Below are 17,937 nucleotides of genomic sequence, written 5' to 3'. Positions count from 1 at the left end.
GCTTTCTTTTCTCCATTGTATGTTTTTGGCTCCTTTGTTGAAAATTATCTATGTACATTTATGTGGCTTTATTTCTGGCTTTTCAATTCTATTCCATTGCTCTGTGTCTGTTTTTCTGCCAGTACCATGCTGTTTTATTGATTCCCTGTAGTACAAGCTGATGTCAGGGACTTAAATCTGTTAAGAAGCTAAAAAATACCCTTGCTCACATAGCTGGGGTTATTGTTAAGATACTAATTTGTGAAAAATCAGCATACTATTTTTCTTTACAGAAATAATCTTAATTGCTTAATCTACAAAGCTAAACCATAATATGAAAGCTATTCTATAAAGCTTAACCAAGTTTATTATAAAAAAATCAGAAAATTCAGAAATTTAGAAAGAAGCAAAAATCACCTGTAAAGTTTTCCTTTCATTTTTTTGATATCCACAAATGTACTTTGCTGAATTGTTACGTACATGTTGATAATAGTCATGCTTTTTTTTTTCATTTAAAAGTTTTCAAACATTCTCCATTGTTAAGAGGGGACATTATAGAATAGGGGTAGGGAGTAAGTGGCAGGGATGGAGGGGACCAGAGTGCTTAGTATGAATCTCTGTTCCCCCTTTATTATCTGTGAGCTTTTGACACTAAATTTAACTTTGTGCCTCAGTTTGATCATCTTAAAAGTAGTGGTAATAGTAGGGCTCTTGATGATCTCATGATGTTTTAGGATGACTGAATAAGATAATAACTGTCAGACACATAGGCCAGAGCTTGGCAAAAGGTGCTTATAACATGCTGGCTATTAAATGAATAAATAGTACATAGTCTTTAAAAACTTAATTTTATAAATTGAGACATAATTGACATACAATGTGTCAGGTATGCAACATAATGATTCAATATTTGTATATATTACAAAACAATCACCGTAATAAGTCTAGTTATCATCCATCACTGTACATAGTTACATTTTTTAAATTAAATTTATTGGGGTGACAATTGTTAGTAAAATTACATAGATTTCAGGTGTACAATTCTGTATTACATCATCTATAAATCCCATTGTGTGTTCATCACCCAGAGTCAGTTCTCCTTCCATCACCATATATTTGATCCCCCTTACCTTCATCTCCCACCCCCCACAGCGCACCCCCCTTACCCTCTGGTAACCACTAAACTATTGTCTGTGTCTATGAGTTTCTGTTTCTCATTTGTTTGTCTTGTTCTTTTGTTGTTTTTGGTTTCTATACCACCTATCAGTGAAATCACATGGTTCTCTGCTTTTTCTGTCTGACTTATTTCGCTCAGCATTACACTCTCAAGATCCATCCATGTTGTCACAAATGTTCCTATATCATCTTTTCTTACCGCCGAATAGTATTCCATTGTGTATATATACCACAACTTCTTTATCCATTCATCTATCGAAGGACATTTTGGTTGTTTCCATGTCTTGGCCACCGTAAACAAAGCTGCAATGAACATTGGAGCACACATGTCTTTATCTCTAAATGTTTTCAGATTTTTTGGGTAGATACCCAGGAGACGGATTGCTGGGTCGTATGGCAATTCTATTCGTAATTTTTTGAGGAACCTCCACACTGCCTTCCATAACAGCTGCACCAGTCTGCATTCCCACCAACAGTGTATGAGGGTTCCTTTTTCTCCACAGCCTCTCCAACATTTGTTACTATTTGTCCTGTTGAAGATAGCCATTCTGACTGGTGTGAGGTGATATCTCATTGTGGTTTTGATTTGCATTTCTCTGATGATTAGTGATGTTGAGCATTTTTTCTTATGTCTATTTGCCATTTGTATGTCCTCTTTGGAGAAATGTCTCTTCAAGTCCTCTGCCCATTTTTCAATTGGGTTGTTTGTTTTTTTGTTGTTGAGTTGCATGAGTTCCTTGTATATTCTGGATACTAGCCCCTTATCGGAGGCACTGTTTGCAAAAGTCTTCTCCCACTCAGTTGGTGGCCTCTTTATTTTGTCCATGGTTTCTTTTGCTGTGCAGAAGCTTTTAAGTTTCATATAGTCCCATTCATTTATTTTAGCTTTTACTTCAAGTACATTGCCTTTGGAGTCAAATTCATAAAGTGCTCCTTGAACCCAAGGTCCATAAGTTTAGTACCTATGTTTTCTTCTATGCAGTTTATTGTGTCAGGTCTTATGCTTAAGTCTTTGATCCATTTTGAATTAACTTTGGTACATGGTGACAGATAGCAGTCCAGGTTCATTCTTTTGCACGTGGCTATCCAATTCTCCCAGCACCATTTATTGAAGAGGCTGTCTTTGCTCCATTGTATGTTTTTAGCTTCTTTGTCAAAAGTTATCTGTCCATATTTATGTGGTTTTTATATCTGGATTCTCAATTCTATTCCATTGGTCTATGTGTCTGTTTTTCTGCCAATACCATGGTGTTTTGATTATTGTAGCCCTGCAGTACAAGCCAAAGTCAGGAAGTGTGATACTTCCATTATTGTTCTTTACTATATTCGTTGATTGTTTCTAATAGCTTTTTGGTGGAGTCTTTAGGGTTTTCTATATATAGCATCATGTCATCTGCAAAGAGTGATAATTTAACTTCTTCATTCCCAACTTGGATGCCTTTTATTTCTTTCTATTGCCTGATTGCTCTGGCAAGGACTTCCAACACTATGTTGAAAAGCAGAGGTGATAGGGGACATCCCTGTCGTGTTCCTGAACGTAGAGCAAAGGGCTTCAGTTTTTCTCCTTTAATTATGAGATTAGCAGAGGGCTTGTCATATATGGCCTTTATTATGTTAAGGTATTTTCCTTCTGTACCTATTTTATTAAGTGTTTTAATCATAAATGGATGTTGTATCTTGTCAAATGCTTTTTCTGCATCAATTGATATAATCATATGATTTTTGTCCTTTATTTTGTTTATGCGATGTATCACATTGATGGATTTGCGTATGTTGAACCATCCTTGTGCCCTGGGGATGAACCCCACTTGATCGTGATGAATAATCCTTTTAATGCATTGTAGTATTCGATTTGCTAGAATTTTATTTAGGATTTTTGCATCGGTATTCATCAGAGATATTGGTCTGTAGTTTTCTTTTTTTTGAGCTGTCCTTACCAGGTTTTGGTATCAGGGTAATGTTGGCCTCATAAAATGAGTTAGGGAGTACTGTCTCTTCTTCAATTTTTTGGAAGAGTTTGAGCAGGATTGGTATTAGATCCTCTTTGAAGGTTTGGTAGAATTCACTAGTGAAGCCATCTGGTCCCGGACTTTTGCTTTTGGGAAGGTTTTGGATGACTGATTCAATTTCGTTACTGGTGATCGGTCTGTTCAGACCTTCCAGCTCTTCATGGCCCAGCCTTGGAAGGCTATATGTTTCTAAGAACTTGTCCATTTCTTCTAGGTTATTGAATTTGGTGGCATATAGTCCTTCATAGTATTCTTGGATGATCCTTTGTATTTCTGTGGTGTCCGTGATAACTTCCCCTTTTTCGTTTCTGATTTTGTTAATTAGTGTCTTCTCTCTTTTTATCTTAGTGAGTCTAGCCAAGGGTTTGTCAATTTTGTTAATCTTTTCAAAGAACCAGCTCTTTGTCACATTAATTTTTTCTATTGTCTTTTTGTTCTCTATTTCATTTAGTTCTGCTCTAATTTTTGTTATTTCCTTTCTTCTGCTGACCTTGGGTTTTACTTATTCTTCTTTTTCTAGTTCTTTAAGGTGTAACATGAGGTTATTTATTTGGGAGTTTTCTTGTTTCTTGAGATAGGCCTGTAATGAGATAAATTTCCCTCTTAAAACTGCTTTCGCTGCATCCCAAAAATTTTGGTAGGATGTATTTTCATTGTCATTTGTTTCTGTGTATCTTTTGATCTCTCCTCTAACTTCTTCTTTGACCCAGTCATTCTTTAAAAGTATGTTGTTTAATCTCCATGTGTTTGTGTTTTTTCCTGCTTTCTTTTTGCAGTTGATATCCAATTTCAAAGCCTTGTGATCAGAGAATATGCTTGGTATGATTTCAATCTTCTTAAATTTGCTGAGACTGATTTTATGTCCCAAAATATAGTCTATCCTTGAGAATGTTCCGTGTACACTAGAAAGGAATGTATAGTCTGATGTTTTAGGATGAAGTGCTCTGTAAATGTCAATTATGTCCATTTCATCTAATGTGTCATTCAGGGCTGCTATTTCGTTATTTATTTTCTGTTTGGATGATCTATCCATAGCTGTCAATGATGTATTTAAATCCCCTAGTATAATTGTATTTTGGTCAATTTCTCCCTTTAGTTCTGTTAGTAGTTGCTTAGTATATTTCGGTGCTCCCTGATTGGGGGCATAAATATTGATGACTGTTATGTCTTCTTGTTGTATAGTCCCCTTCACCATTATGAAATGTCCATCTTTGTCTCTTTTCACCTTTTTGTTATCTTTTTCACCTTGAAGTCTGTTTCATCTGATATCATTATGGCTACACCTGATTTTCTCTGGGTACCATTTGCTTGGAGTGTCAATTTCCACCCTTTCACTTTGAGTCTATGCTTGTCCTTATAGCTGAGATGTGTCTCTTGGATACAGCATATGGTTGGGTTTAGTTTTTTGATCCAATCTGCTACTCTGTGCCTTTTTATTGGTGAGTTCAGTCCATTTACATTTAGGGAGATTATTGATATGTGAGGATTTCCTGTCATTCCATCTTTAGTTTTCTGGTAACGCTGTGTCTCCATTGTTTGTTTGCCTTTTTGTTGTTGTCTATTATTTCTGTGTGGTGGTATTCTATGATGTTTCCCTCTGTTTCTTCTTTTATTACAGTATATATTTCAGTTCTGGATTTTTTTTGAGTGGTTACCCTTAAGTTTATGTAAAAGAAAGTTTGATATTTAGAGTATTCCATTTTCTTCAGCACACTTACTTTCTCCATTCCCGTATTCTGGTTCAGGCCTTTATTCTCCCCCTTTTTATGTTTTGGTTGCCACAAATTGTCCTTGTTGTTGGTGGTCGAATAGCCTCCTTTAGTATTTCTTGTAGTGCAGGTCGTGTATTAGAAAAGTTCCTCAGCTTCTGTATGTCTGGAAAGGTCTTTATTCCTCCTTCATATCTAAAGGCTATCTTTGCTGGATATATTATTCTTGGCTCATAATTTTTCTCTTTCAATAGTTTGAATATTTGGTTCCACTCCCAATATTTGGTTCTGGCTTGTAGAGTTTCTGCTGAAAAATCTGGTGATAGTCTAATGGGCTTTCCTTTGTAAGTTACCGTCTTCTTTTCCCTAGCTGCCTTGCGGATTCTTTCTTTGTCGTTGAATTTAGACAGCTTCAGTACAATGTGCCTTGGAGAAGGCCTGGTGGGATTGAGGTAATTAGGTGTTCTATTTTCTTCTTGGATTCGAGGGTCCAGTTCTGTCCACAAATTTGGGAAGTTCTCATCGACAATTTGTTTGAATATATTCTCTGTTCCCTTCTGTCTTTCTTCTCCTTCTGGTATGCCCATTATTCTTATATTGCTCTTTCTGATGGAGTCAGAAAGTTCTTGTAGAGTCCTTTCATTTCTTTTAAGTCTCAAGTCTCTTTCTTCTTCTATCTGTGTCATTTCCAGGTTTCTATCTTCGATGTCACTGATTCTTTCCTCCATCTGGTCAACTCGACTACGTAAGCTGGTTATTTCATTCTTAATTTCTTCTATTGAGTTCTTAATCTCCAGAAATTCTCTTTGGTTCTTTTTTAAAATTTCAATCTCTTTTGTAAAATGCTCATGCTGTTCTTTGTGTTTCTCAGTTCATTTAACTGCCTATCTGTGTTTTCTTGCATCTTGTTGGGTTTTTTCAGAACTGCAATCTTGAATTCTCTGTCATTTAAGTCACATATTTCTGTATCTTTAAGTGCCTTTTCTGGAGATTTTTCACTTTCTTTCTGAGCTATCTTGTTGCCTTGGTTATTCATGGCGATTACTGATTTACTATTTCTCTTCCTAGACATCTACAGGAGTGGTTTCTGCAACAGGTTGATAGGAAGCAGTCTTTTGTTTTACACTACTTGTTGGTAGAATGTATTATTTTTTCTTCGACTGCAGCTTATTTTTCTTCTCCCACACGGTAGTGCTATGTTTTCTCTGCACCATTCCAGCTTCTCACACAATGGGGGGATTCCCTGGGAGACAGGCTTCTCCTCTGTTAATAGTTCATCTAGGTCACAGGGCACAGTGTCCCGGTGGGTATGCGGAGAGCTTTGGATGTTCCAAAGCTCTTCTAGCTCCTGATTCAGAGCCCGTATGTTTCAGCAGTTCTGTTTACTCCTGCAGGGATCTGCCCAAATAGGTGGGGCCAGGGGCGGGGTGAGTTGTGAGAGGTGGCCCAGAGCAGTGGCGGTGACCACCACCACAGCTGGTCCTGCTTCCACAGATCCCTCCCTTTTGCCAGAACTAGATGGGCTGCGAATTTGTGTCTGCGGTCCACAGTTCTCAGAACAGTAAATATTCTATTATTTTGATCTGGCATTGCTACTCTTCTGCTTCTAGCATCGGGCAGGTGGAGGCGGGGCGAGCTCTGGGAGGGTGGGGGGGGTGGCTAGTCTCAGTGCCTAAGGCTTCCGTTCTCTGCTCGGCAGTGAGGGCTTAAACCACCGTTTTCAGCCTTCTTCCCTCAGTCTTTTCTCTGAGGTCTCTGCCGTGAGCGTTGGGTTCAGCCGTGTTATGTGCTGCCCCCTCAGCTCTGTGTGCCACAAGCGGAGCCCTAGCAGTCCGAGTTCTTCCCTCTCCCACAGCACCTGCGCGGCTCCGTTTCTGCACTTCTCTTTTTCCTCCTCCCCCCACTCTTGCGAATCTCCCACCTGTAGGTGATTTCAGTCGGTAGTGGGCCTCTTCGTCTTGCCTGTCTGCTGTGCAGGGAGTCCTTTGTGGAGTTTTTGTTGTTCGATTCGTTGTAAATTCCAGGGGAGCTTTATAGAGGCTCACCTCATGCCGCCATTTTTCCACCAGAAGTCCGAGAGTAAGATTTAAGATTTTAAATTAGTAGCTTCAGTTTTCTTGATTTTTCAATGACTCAGATTGGGCATCCTGTAAGGCTCACTGTCTCTTACTCCCACTAGATATCAAATACTTCAATTAAGATCATACCTCACATCATACTTTAAGATCATACCTTACAGAAACCTAGAAACCAGAATAGCTTCCACATCTTTAATTCTCTGTAAGGCATTACTATTATACCATCATATATGCATGTGTGTGTGTGGACCTTTCCCTCTTTGGGTTGTAGCTGAACTTCTATGGGCAGTCCTAGTAAAATATATAACTTCACTTGGTCTAAGCAAGTCTTTTCTTCAGCTTTCCTTCAAACAATACCTTTACTTACCCATTAGAATACGAGGATTTGGAGACATTGTACAGCAAAGTCTGGTTGGGAAGGAGTCTCTTTCAATCATATGTTGGCTTGTGCAGAGAGAGGGAAAAATACGGAAGAACGGCAGGGGAGGGAGTGACAGAAGATAGAAATGTGTCTTTATCGGGAGCGTGGGAAGAAAGGAAGCTTTTCAAAGTTGTTGCCGGTATCTCATGAAGGCCCAGGCCACTACCCTGGTGAGGGACAACACTGGCACCAGCACCATGGCTATGGGAATACCACTCAGTTCTGCTTCACCTTGAGGTCCTATAGGCCCATTCTGCACCTGTAGCCTGTGCTGCACTCTCAGGGACACTGCGTAGCCTGCGTTACGAAAGAGGTCTACAGCATCCTGGTGCAGCAGGTACTTTAGGTCTTGGCCATTCACTGAGAGGATCTTATCATCCTTCTGGAGCTGCCCATCCAGGGCCGCATCCCCGTTCTCTTTGATGCGACCTTGTAGATGCCACTGTCGTTGGAGACATCCTGCTGGGCTGTCCCACCGATGATGTTGAAGCCCAGCCCTGAGGGTCCTCTGGTAAGAGTAATCTCTTCCTCAGTGACCGAATAATCCACACTTCCGTTCATGTTTTACTGCCTGTCTGGCTTCCCACCTGGGTCAACGAGGGCTCCCACAGGTGAAGGTGAATCAATCTCAGCGTGCGGCGCCCAAAACACACCACTCTCTCCTTCAATTTTAAATGATAGCCTTGCTGGATAAAGTAATCTAGGTTGTAGGCCTTTGTTTACCATCACTTTGAGTACCTCTTGCCATTCCCTTCTGGCCTGCAATGTTTCTGTAGAAAAGTCATTTGATAGTCGTATAGGAGTTTCCTTGTATGTAACCCTCTGTCTTTCTCTTGCTGCTTTTAGGATTCTCTCTTTGTCTTTAACCTTTGCCATTTTAACTATAATATGTCTTGGTGTGGACCTGTTTGGGTTTATCCTGGTTGGAATTCTCTGCACTTCCTGGGCTTGTATTCGTTTTCCTTCACCAGGTGAGGGACGTTTTTGGACATTATTACTTCAAATATGTTCTCGATCCCTTGCTTCCTCTCTTCACCTTCTGGTATTCCTATGATGCGCATGTTGTTGCACTTGATGTTATCCCAGCGATCTCTCAAACCCCCTTCATTGTTTTGTATTCTTTTTTCTTTTTGTTGTTCCGTTTGGGTGATCTCTGCTAACTTGTCTTCTAACTCGCTGATTTGATCCTCTGCCTCATCTAACCTGCTGGTAATTCCTTCAAGTGTGTTCTTTATTTCAGTTATGGTATTCTTTAGTTCTAACTGGTTGTTCATTATGATTTCTTTATCCTTCTTTATGTCGTCACTAAGCTCCTTAAACATTCTTATCATCAGTGTTCTGAACTCTGTCTCTGATAGGTTGGTTACCTCTCTTTCATTCGGTTCCAATTCTGTAGATTTCTTCTGTTCTTTTATTTGGGACATGTTTCTTTGTGTCCCCATTCTGGCTGACTCTCTGTGTTTGCTTCGATGTATTACGTAGATCCCCTTGGGTTCTTCATTTTTGCTGGGTTATCTTATGTAGTATCTTATGTAGTATGTGTCCTTTATATTTGACCAGCACCACTTCAAGACTTGCCAAGACTTGGAGTAACCCTGATGAGTGTCCAGGTTAAGCCTCTGAGGAGGTGTTGGTAGTGAGTATAGTTATATAGCTAGTGTGGCAGAGGTGAGGAAAGTGGTCCCAAGCAATGTCTGGGAGGCAGCTGAAGAGAAAACTCCTAGCCTGTAGAAAAATGTTAAGCATAAATTTTCATAGCTTCTGCTGTGAGAAGGGAGTTGAACATGCCCACACTACTGCAAAGAACCCGGTGTGATGTGATACAATAAACTGTCTTACATGCTGGTACCTGACACAGACCATCAAAAACCCTTGGAATATCTTCAGTGAAAGGGATAAAGGAACAATTTTTGTTATTCATAAAATGTCATTTCAACTATATCTGAGTTATACTACTGAGGTGACTTTTGAAGGATGAGTCCTGGATGAGTCCATGTGATTAGAATGATTAGAGAGTAAGATTTCAGCATTTTCCCCACCCTAGCCCCATAGGAGATATCGGAGATGACATAATCACCAATGTCCAATGATTTAATCAATCATGCTTCCACTAAAAACTCTGAACAACAGGGTTGGGAGAGTTTCTGGGTTGATGAACACATTGAGGTGCTAGGAGGTTTAGCATTCCCAGCGAGGGCTCAGATGCTCTGCGTCCCTTCCCACGTACCTTGCTCTGTACATCTCTCCCTTTTAGCTGTTCCTGAGTAATACCCTTTATATAAACTTGTAATAGTAAGTAAAGCACTTTTCTGCTGTTCAAGCAAATTATCAAACTTGAGCAGTGGATCATGGAAACCTCCAATTTATAGCCAGTTAGTTAGAGGTATAGGTGACAACCTGGGACTTGCAATTGGTGTTTAAAGTGGGGGACTGAGCTCTTAACCTATGATTCTGTGCTAACTCCAGGTAGTTAGTGTTAGAATTGAACTGTAGGACACCCAGTTGGTGTCTGTAGGGGACTGGAGCATTTCTTGGTTTGGAAAACCTACATATTTGGTGGCAGGAGGGTTGTGAATCGAGAAACAAGCTTTTCCTTTACCCTGAATAACTGCATCTTATTCTGCTGAAGCCTTCATGAAGCAGTGTCCTGGGATCCAGTACAGAAAGCTCAGCAAGTATTTAGTCAGGGATTTAGTGGTGAGCAGGGGAAGCATTTGCCAATTGGACCTCAAGCCAGCTTTTGGTTTTATGCCTAGAATCATAAAGGTCTCGAAGTATAGGGACAGGCTCTTTCTTGATATTTTTTTTTACTCTTAGGTCAGGGTCTTAAGCCCTCTCTGGATCCAATGTTCTGAGAAGGACTGGAGAGAGACAGAGCTTGTCTCTGGTATCAGATGGAATTGTGATATTAGGCTCAGTTAAAATGAATTTCTACGTTAGAATCACTAGAATATTGAAGATAGCAATAAATCAAATATATCCCAAATGGAATCAAGAAACCTTGTAAACAGTTGAATTTAGGAGGATAAGTTCCTGATCTATATGCAACTGAAGTTGAGGTGGTCCAGGGCTTAGAGGGACCAAGAGTTTGACTAGAAGTCAGCATAACCCTCTGTGGTGATGATGTTTCTCTGGAAATGATGACTGGCTATTTCCAACTTGGCCCACTATTTTTTTTTGTTGTTTTGTTTGTAAACAATATATCTGTGCCAATTATTTATTCATGACCAAATCATATTCATGAAAAATACTAACCATTAACACCAGAACAGCAGTCCTTTACATTAATTGGGCCATTGCTTTCTTTTTTAAAAAAATTTACTTAATTAAAGTTTATTAGGGGTGACAAGTTAGTAAAGTTACATAGTCGTATGCCTGAAATCTACGTAACTTTACTAACAATTGGCTTACTCTCTTCATGTGGTGTTTTTTTCCCCTCCCTGCTTCATTTCCTTGTATTATTAATGAGATGAACTGCCTGCTGTGGAGATTATAAGGTCCTTCAGGTCAGAAAAGGACTCTGACTCATGGATCCCATCTCCTCTCCCTCTGCGTCAGCTCCAATCTAGTGCTGTGCTTTTCTCCCCTTTCAATACAAATTTGTAAGAAAGACCAAATTTGTAAGAAAGACAAATTTGATTTCTTTTCTTGTCTGTGTCCCTTGATGATTTCACCTTTACTTAGAACAATTGTTTATCCTCTTCCTTGGGAGGAAAACACAAGGAAACAGATTTTCCCTTAGAGACTCCAAGCGGAATGCATCCCTGAGAATAATTTGTGTTTAGCTCCATAAGACCTAATTTAGACTTTACCTCTCCAGGAATGTAAAGTAATTAATGTGTGGGTTTAAACCACCAAGTCTGTGATAATTTGTTACAACAGCAATAGGAAACTAACAGTGGGTTACACCGTGCTCTGTGAATGTGTATTGAATGAATGGTCAAGCTTCCAAAATGTCTGATTCTTAATTATGTGAGAATTCTAGATCGGTAGTAGGTTGTGATGTGACCAGGCAGTTTTCTTCCAGTCTCTCTCCCTCTGTTCTTCAAACCTCCTGAAACTTTCCAGGCTTAACGGTCCGAAGCTGAAGTGAAAAGAGCACAGGCTTTGTAGTCATCAGGCTGCAACAACATGGGGGATGAGGATGTGGATGAAGGTGGCATCCTTAGTCCATGACAAGAGTTTTCCTTAGCACATGAGAAGTGTTCAGTTATCAAGAGGGAGATTAGAATTCTTTGTAAAAGAAACAGAAAGAAATAAGACTGAGGTAATATTAGTCTTTGATATCCAAAATGGATTTGGCCATGTTTCAAGTTTAGGACTCAGTCACAGAAATGTAGTACATCGTGGTCAGGAGGAGGGAGGCCCTGGGGCTTAGCTTTGCAAAGATACCCTGAGTATTTGTGTGCTGTGGATGCTCAGTTGAAACCCAGTGGGCTGCCATAGGCCTGCCATAGCAGATTGAGTTGATTCAACCATCACGTAGTGTGGACTGCTGGGCCAACTTTTGGGGTGGAGGATGTGGCAATAAACTCAGGGGATATGCAGGCAGCAGAATCCATCTGCAGCTCAGCAACGTTGTCCCTGCTAAAAGTCTAGACCCAGGTACCAAGCCAATTCAGCAGCAGGGGCATCTTGCAGCATGTTCAGCAGTTGGGTCCACAAAGGAAAGTGTTCTAGAGACCAGCAGGTGGCAGCCACCACAGCAGGAAAAACCCTTCTCAATTCCAGGAGATTGCTGGAGCACACTCGTTCCCCCATGCTTTGCGGAGAGACACAGGGAAGGAGAAACTCTCTTAGTGAGCAAGCTTTTTTTTTCCCCAATGGAGACCAAACAGTTTCTAAAAATATATTTAAATTGTCAGATTGGATTAAGTTTAAATTAGATTGAAACTTTAATTTTTTTCTCCTGCTAACTGGTGGATGGAATTTAGGAGGGATATTAGATTCTAGACGAAAATAAGGAGAGTAAAATATTTCTCCACATCATTCGAATTGTAGTGTAAGCCTTAGGATTCATCCCAAATTGTCCTTCTGCAGAGTCATTCAGATTTCTTCTTGGATAAGCTTTTCAGAAGAGGAAGGAGAGGATCAGAGAAGTAGATATTAATTTACATTTCACTCTTCCTCCCTCTCTTCCCATCCCTGTTTCCTGATCTGTCTTTGAGTTTGGGAAGTTGAGAGGGAATTTAAACTTGTATCCATAGCCCATTTGCTCCTATGTGATTCTCCCTTCTCTGTCTTTAGGAGAATGGTTTCCAGGCACGAAGGTTTCCAATAAATATCCCCATTCAGCAAACCTTTACTGAAGACTCAGTATGTACGAGGCCCTGTTAATGATACAGGGTACTTATAGAAGAAAAATCTGGCATTGGCTAATACACAGGGAGCAAAGGCGGGGGAAAATAGGCATTTAAACGTATGGTTGTTATAAATAAACTTTGAAGAAAAGGAACTGAGATTAGCTTTTGCACTGACTCTTTCTAGGCCCATGTCTGTGAAGCCACACCTGACCCCATCAGTTATATTCTTTTCATCTTTTGCTAACATTTTTACCTTGCATTTCCATGCCACTTATCACATTTTATTTTGTTCTGTGTTCATTTCCTCTACCAGTCTGTGTACATCTTTGGAATGAGATCTCTGCCTAGTTCACTTTGTCAAGTTCTGGTCCTGACGATATTCTAGATACACAGAAAATGTTGAGTGTGAAACAGTGTCATTCTCAGCCTATGCAAAGATGTATGTTTAAAGGTATTAGTTGCAGTGCTATTTATTTTAGCGAAAGCTTAGGAACCTGGTTGCCAACCCATAGAGATCTGGTTAATTATATAACAGGATATTATGCAGGAATTAAAATTAATTATTAAAATAGACTGATATTGTTGATCTCAAAAGATGTCCATAGTAGACTTTGAATGGAAAAGGAGATTGTATGCTATACATTACCATCTGTGTAAAATTGTACGTATTTAACTGTGTCCATGTTCCTGAAATGATGGTCATTAAAATGTTCACGGAAGTTAATCTGCATGGTAGGATTTTGTGTTTTTAATTTTTTTATATTTTTTTAGTTTTGAAGCCATTTCAATAAATAAATGTTATTTAATAAACTAACAAAGCTTTTAAAATTTTTCATCAAAATCTGATTTTGTTTCTCCTACGAAACCCTTCAGGGTCTCATTGCATAGTGGTTGTCAACTGAAACATTCCACCTGTCTCAGGGGCATATGGCAATGTCTGGACAAATATTTGGTTATCATGACTACAGGGAGTGCTAATAGCATGTGATGGGTAAAGGCCAGGGATGCTGCTAAACATATGCACAGTACAGTCCCCACAACAAAGAATCATCTGGCTTCAAAGGTCAGTAGTGCAGAAGTTGAAAAATCTATCAGCGTTATCCCGCTCAGGTTCCTTCCCACCATCCAGTGGTAAGAGGAGGGCCGGCAACTTCCATGGAGTTTCAGTGGGAATCCAGATGTTTAAACGAGAGCCTCAGAAAGAAGATGGGAGGCTATAAGCAGGATAGCTATGGTTAGAGTGGAAGGCAGGGGAAGAGCAAGGGAAATTCATTGTGGAGAGGGTCTGTGGTACTATTCCTGAGACCAGTATTTGCTTGTGAGACAACCATTCTGTATTTGTAAACCTACATTAAGAGTCTCAGTTTCCAGTTTTATTGACTCCAGAGACCCAGAATAACTAGGTACAGAGGCTAGAAAGGCTTTGGGTAAACTTTATGGGTATAACTTGGCAAATAAAAGTGGTCTGGGGGAGATCTGCAATTATACCCACAGGTGCCTCCCCACTACCTAGGATCATGAGGCTCCTCTTCCAGGAATAATTCCAGCCTGGAGCACATGGGACTGAGGCTGGGCTTCTTGTTTTGGCTCATGGTAACTGTTACCTCCATTTCATTCCTCCTAAGGAATCCATTTGCAAGGTGTAGGCTTACGTATTTAACCCTATCCTTCTTACGCTTACCACAAAGTCCATGTGGATACAATCCTTTCTTGCTCTGCTCATCAGTTTTACCTCTCTTGTTTTCACCCTCCATTTTTCTGTTTTCTAGTTATCACTTATTGAGTTGCCCATCGGGTGGCTGTGTGTCACACTCCTCTCCAAGCTCCCAACAGGGCTGTGGCCACTGCTTACTTTCCTGCCTGCTGGTCACTTCTGGAAGCCCTGCATTCTCTCACCTCTTGAATGGATGCAGTTGTCTGATCAGAGTAGGAATGTTATGCAGCCTTTATTTCCTTTTTTTTTGCACTTTTATTCATACTCTACAACCCCATTGCTCGGATCCATTTGGATATAGCAGTCTTTACCAAGACCATGTTCCATTAGCCATCTTTACAACTCCCTGTGCTTAACGGACTGTTGGCTGTGCGCCTATTCCTCTTGTTAGGGTACTTGCTGCCTCCTGGTTTCTGGTGGCTCAGTGCTTGCACATGACTTCTATCTAGTAGAGTGGAACCTCAGTTTTCGAACGTGATCCACAATTTCGGAAACGTTCGAAAACAGACGACAGCTAGGCCTCAGGATCTTGCACTTAGCGGAAGCCACGTGACATGTTTGACTTCTCAGTCGTGTTCGAAAACCAAAGTATTTACTTCCAGGTTTACGGCGTTCATAAACCAAAATGTTCATCAACGGAGACATTTGAAAACCGAGGTACTACTGTACTTTAAATCTCCATCATCCCCATAGGTGTTAATGAACCCACCTCTGGATCAGCACTTCTGTCCTCACCCCTGGCCTTCAGAGGAGAGCCACCACTGAACTTCTTAGTGATATGGTGCCCGCTCATTGGCACATTCCTAATGCCTTGGTGAATGTTGTGTCTTTTGGGCTTTGCCATGAAATGTAAGTCTCTTGTGGGTCTTCTGGCCCTACAGAATATAACCACCCCAGCATGCCCATCCTCCTGTCATGGTTTAATTTTTTCCTTTATTATCTTCCAAGAACCTCAGGTATTTCTACTCTGCTCAGTGTGCGCTTTTGATTTCTCTAACTTCTAAGAGCCTCCCTACTTTCAGTGATCCTCTGCACTACAGTGAGTGTGTTCAATCCCCTGAGGTCCTTGACTAAGTATTAAAACTCATATCCTGACAAAGTGTCCCCAAGTCAATGAATTACTGCATATCCAGCCTAATGTTCTAGCTCCCGTGATCAGGCACCCTCAAAATCCAATCCTAGGGTACTCCCTTGGCTTCTGCTGATATACTAACTAATTCTAGTGGCTCTCTTGGGTTATAATCTCTTCACTTTTATTAGATCCAGTAGGTCACCAGCTGGGTTCTTCTGGGATTTTACCCTAATCAACTCCTGCAGCCATTAGAGGTAGTAAGGTAGCTCCTTCCCTCCATTCTGAGGGAGGCACTTACTGTTTTGCAGAGGAGACACTTCTGCAGTATCATCCCAGGCATGAGAAGTGCCAGCTCTTACTGTGGAGGGATGGGCTTCCTCTGCAAACTCCGAGGTTCCAGGGGAGCCTGCAGAGCTGCAATCCTTGGGGCTATATGCTGAGATGTCCAATTCCTGTTCCAGGTGGAAGCTGATGGAAGCAGAAATAAAAGCAAATTGAATTAATGGAGAGCTGGTGAGAAAGAAGAAGGAAGCTCAGGGAAGTGGTCAGTCAGGTTAATGAATAGAAGACCCATGAAAATTTTTCACAGAGAAAATCAAACAGCTTCCTCCAACTGGCATTTTATTTTTAATGGCATTCTTTACATGTGTTTTTCATAGATTCTGTTAAACTGTTCCTTTTTATAAGACCTACTTCTGGAATAGCAGTGTGTGGAGCTTATGGACCCATTCCTTAGTGAAACAATAAGTGGTAAAAGTGATTTAAAAAGACAAATCATTAAAGTTCCTTGGAACTTGTCCTAAGTCTGTACCCCAAAGGAAAGAATATTTATTCAGGGAAATTTATTAAAATTCGGTAAGAACAGTGAAAGAATCTATGGCATGGGCCAGGACATCTCCTTTCCTCCATTCTGAGCAGGTGTGGTCAAGAAGATGGGGCTTCCAGTCCCCTAAGCTCCCAGTCAAGAGATAAGGAATCTCAAGAGACAGGGTCAGGCAGCCAGCATTTCTCACCCCCTGCAACACTGAGTTGCAGAGGCTAAATTTCAGGATAGTGATACAAAACGGTTGGGGCTCCCTTCTTCTTCCCAGCCCTACTTATAAGTGCGCAAGTCCTACCGCAGGGATGGTCAGCTGAAAATACTGGGACTTCCATTGTCCTTGTGTCAGCTCATCTGTGAGCAGAGGTTCCGCGCTGGGAAAGGGAAGCCAAAGAGACTAAAGACACTGGCCTCACCCAGTGCCTGGATCACTGGCTCTGAGATTGTTCCCAGAGGAAAAGGTAGTTCATAGGAACAGAGAGCCCTCAAGCTCTACCCAAAGGAGTGACTTTATTTGAAACAGTGTGGGGAAGTTCAAGCCTAAGGGTGTTCTTGAAAAAAAATGGAGATTCTGGTGGTAGGCAATTAAGAGGAGGCTGATAACTCAATGACAGGAAAACAATGAATTGAAACAATGGTTTTCCATTTAACTGTAATGAGGAAGTCTGTCAGTGGGGCAGGGTGAGAGGATATTTAGGATCCATTTCTAAGCTTGCGAAGCTTGATATATCTTTAAGACATCCAAGTGGAGGTGTTAAGTAGGCAGGTGTTTGATTTTGGGGAGCAGAGTGCCTGAGATATATGTATTACGAGGCATGAATATGTAGGTGGTATTTAATGCCACAGGGACTGGGGACACATTGAGAGAGTCTAGATACAGAAGGAAGACCAAAGATTGAGCCCTTGGAGTGTGCTAGCACTGAGAGTTCTAATAGAACAGGAAGACCCAGTAAAGCAGAGTGATGTAGGAGGAAAAGCAAGAATGCAATATCCTCAAATCCAAGTGAAGAAAGTGCTTCAGGGAGGAAAGAAGTGATAAAATAATGCCAGTTCAGCAAGTAAAATGATTGAGAATAAAAAATTGGATTTAGAAAAATAGATGCCATTGGTGACCTGTATTTAGTTAATTTCAGCTGCATTATATTTTTGAAATATCAGAATCATCTTTGATTTCTTTTTTTCCCTTCTAAATGTCACCACTTCCACCTCCAATATCTAGTAAGCTTGTCCTGTCCGTTGTATTTAACAGCCAGTGTTCATCATCTACACGGGGGTAAATACCATTCTAGATGCTGAGCATATGGAGACGAACAAGACTTGGACCCACCTCTTCAGGAGCTTACAGTTGAGGATGGGGTCCTGGCATAACTATATTTCAATGTAATAGCAATGATAATAATGTTATTAATTACTAGAGTTTCTTCTATTAACATGACTTTTTCTGCTCTTGCTGCTGCTACTATTACTACCACCACCTACATTATTGGAACACATACTCTATGCCAGGCATATGTATTATCGGAAGTTGTCCTCACACCTCATTTTGTAGAGGTAAAAAGTGAAGCAGAGACAGGTTGAGTAACTCACCCAAGGACATACAGCTAGTAAATGGTGGAAGCTCTGTGCAAAACCAAGCAGTCTAACTTCCAAGGTTGT

At 40.6% G+C, this 17,937-nt stretch overlaps 1 pseudogene; it reads right to left on the bottom strand.

Annotated features, from left to right (window-relative positions):
• Positions 1–3,587: 3,587 nt before the first annotated feature.
• Positions 3,588–16,571, bottom strand: LOC141572227 (synaptojanin-2-binding protein pseudogene; annotated as a pseudogene).
• Positions 16,572–17,937: the final 1,366 nt, after the last annotated feature.

Source organism: Rhinolophus sinicus, linkage group LG06 (assembly GCF_036562045.2).
Source record: "Rhinolophus sinicus isolate RSC01 linkage group LG06, ASM3656204v1, whole genome shotgun sequence".
Taxonomy (NCBI): Eukaryota; Metazoa; Chordata; class Mammalia; order Chiroptera; family Rhinolophidae; genus Rhinolophus; species Rhinolophus sinicus.
Note: the sequence above shows the minus strand (reverse complement) of the source record. Positions and strands in the feature narration are given on the sequence as shown.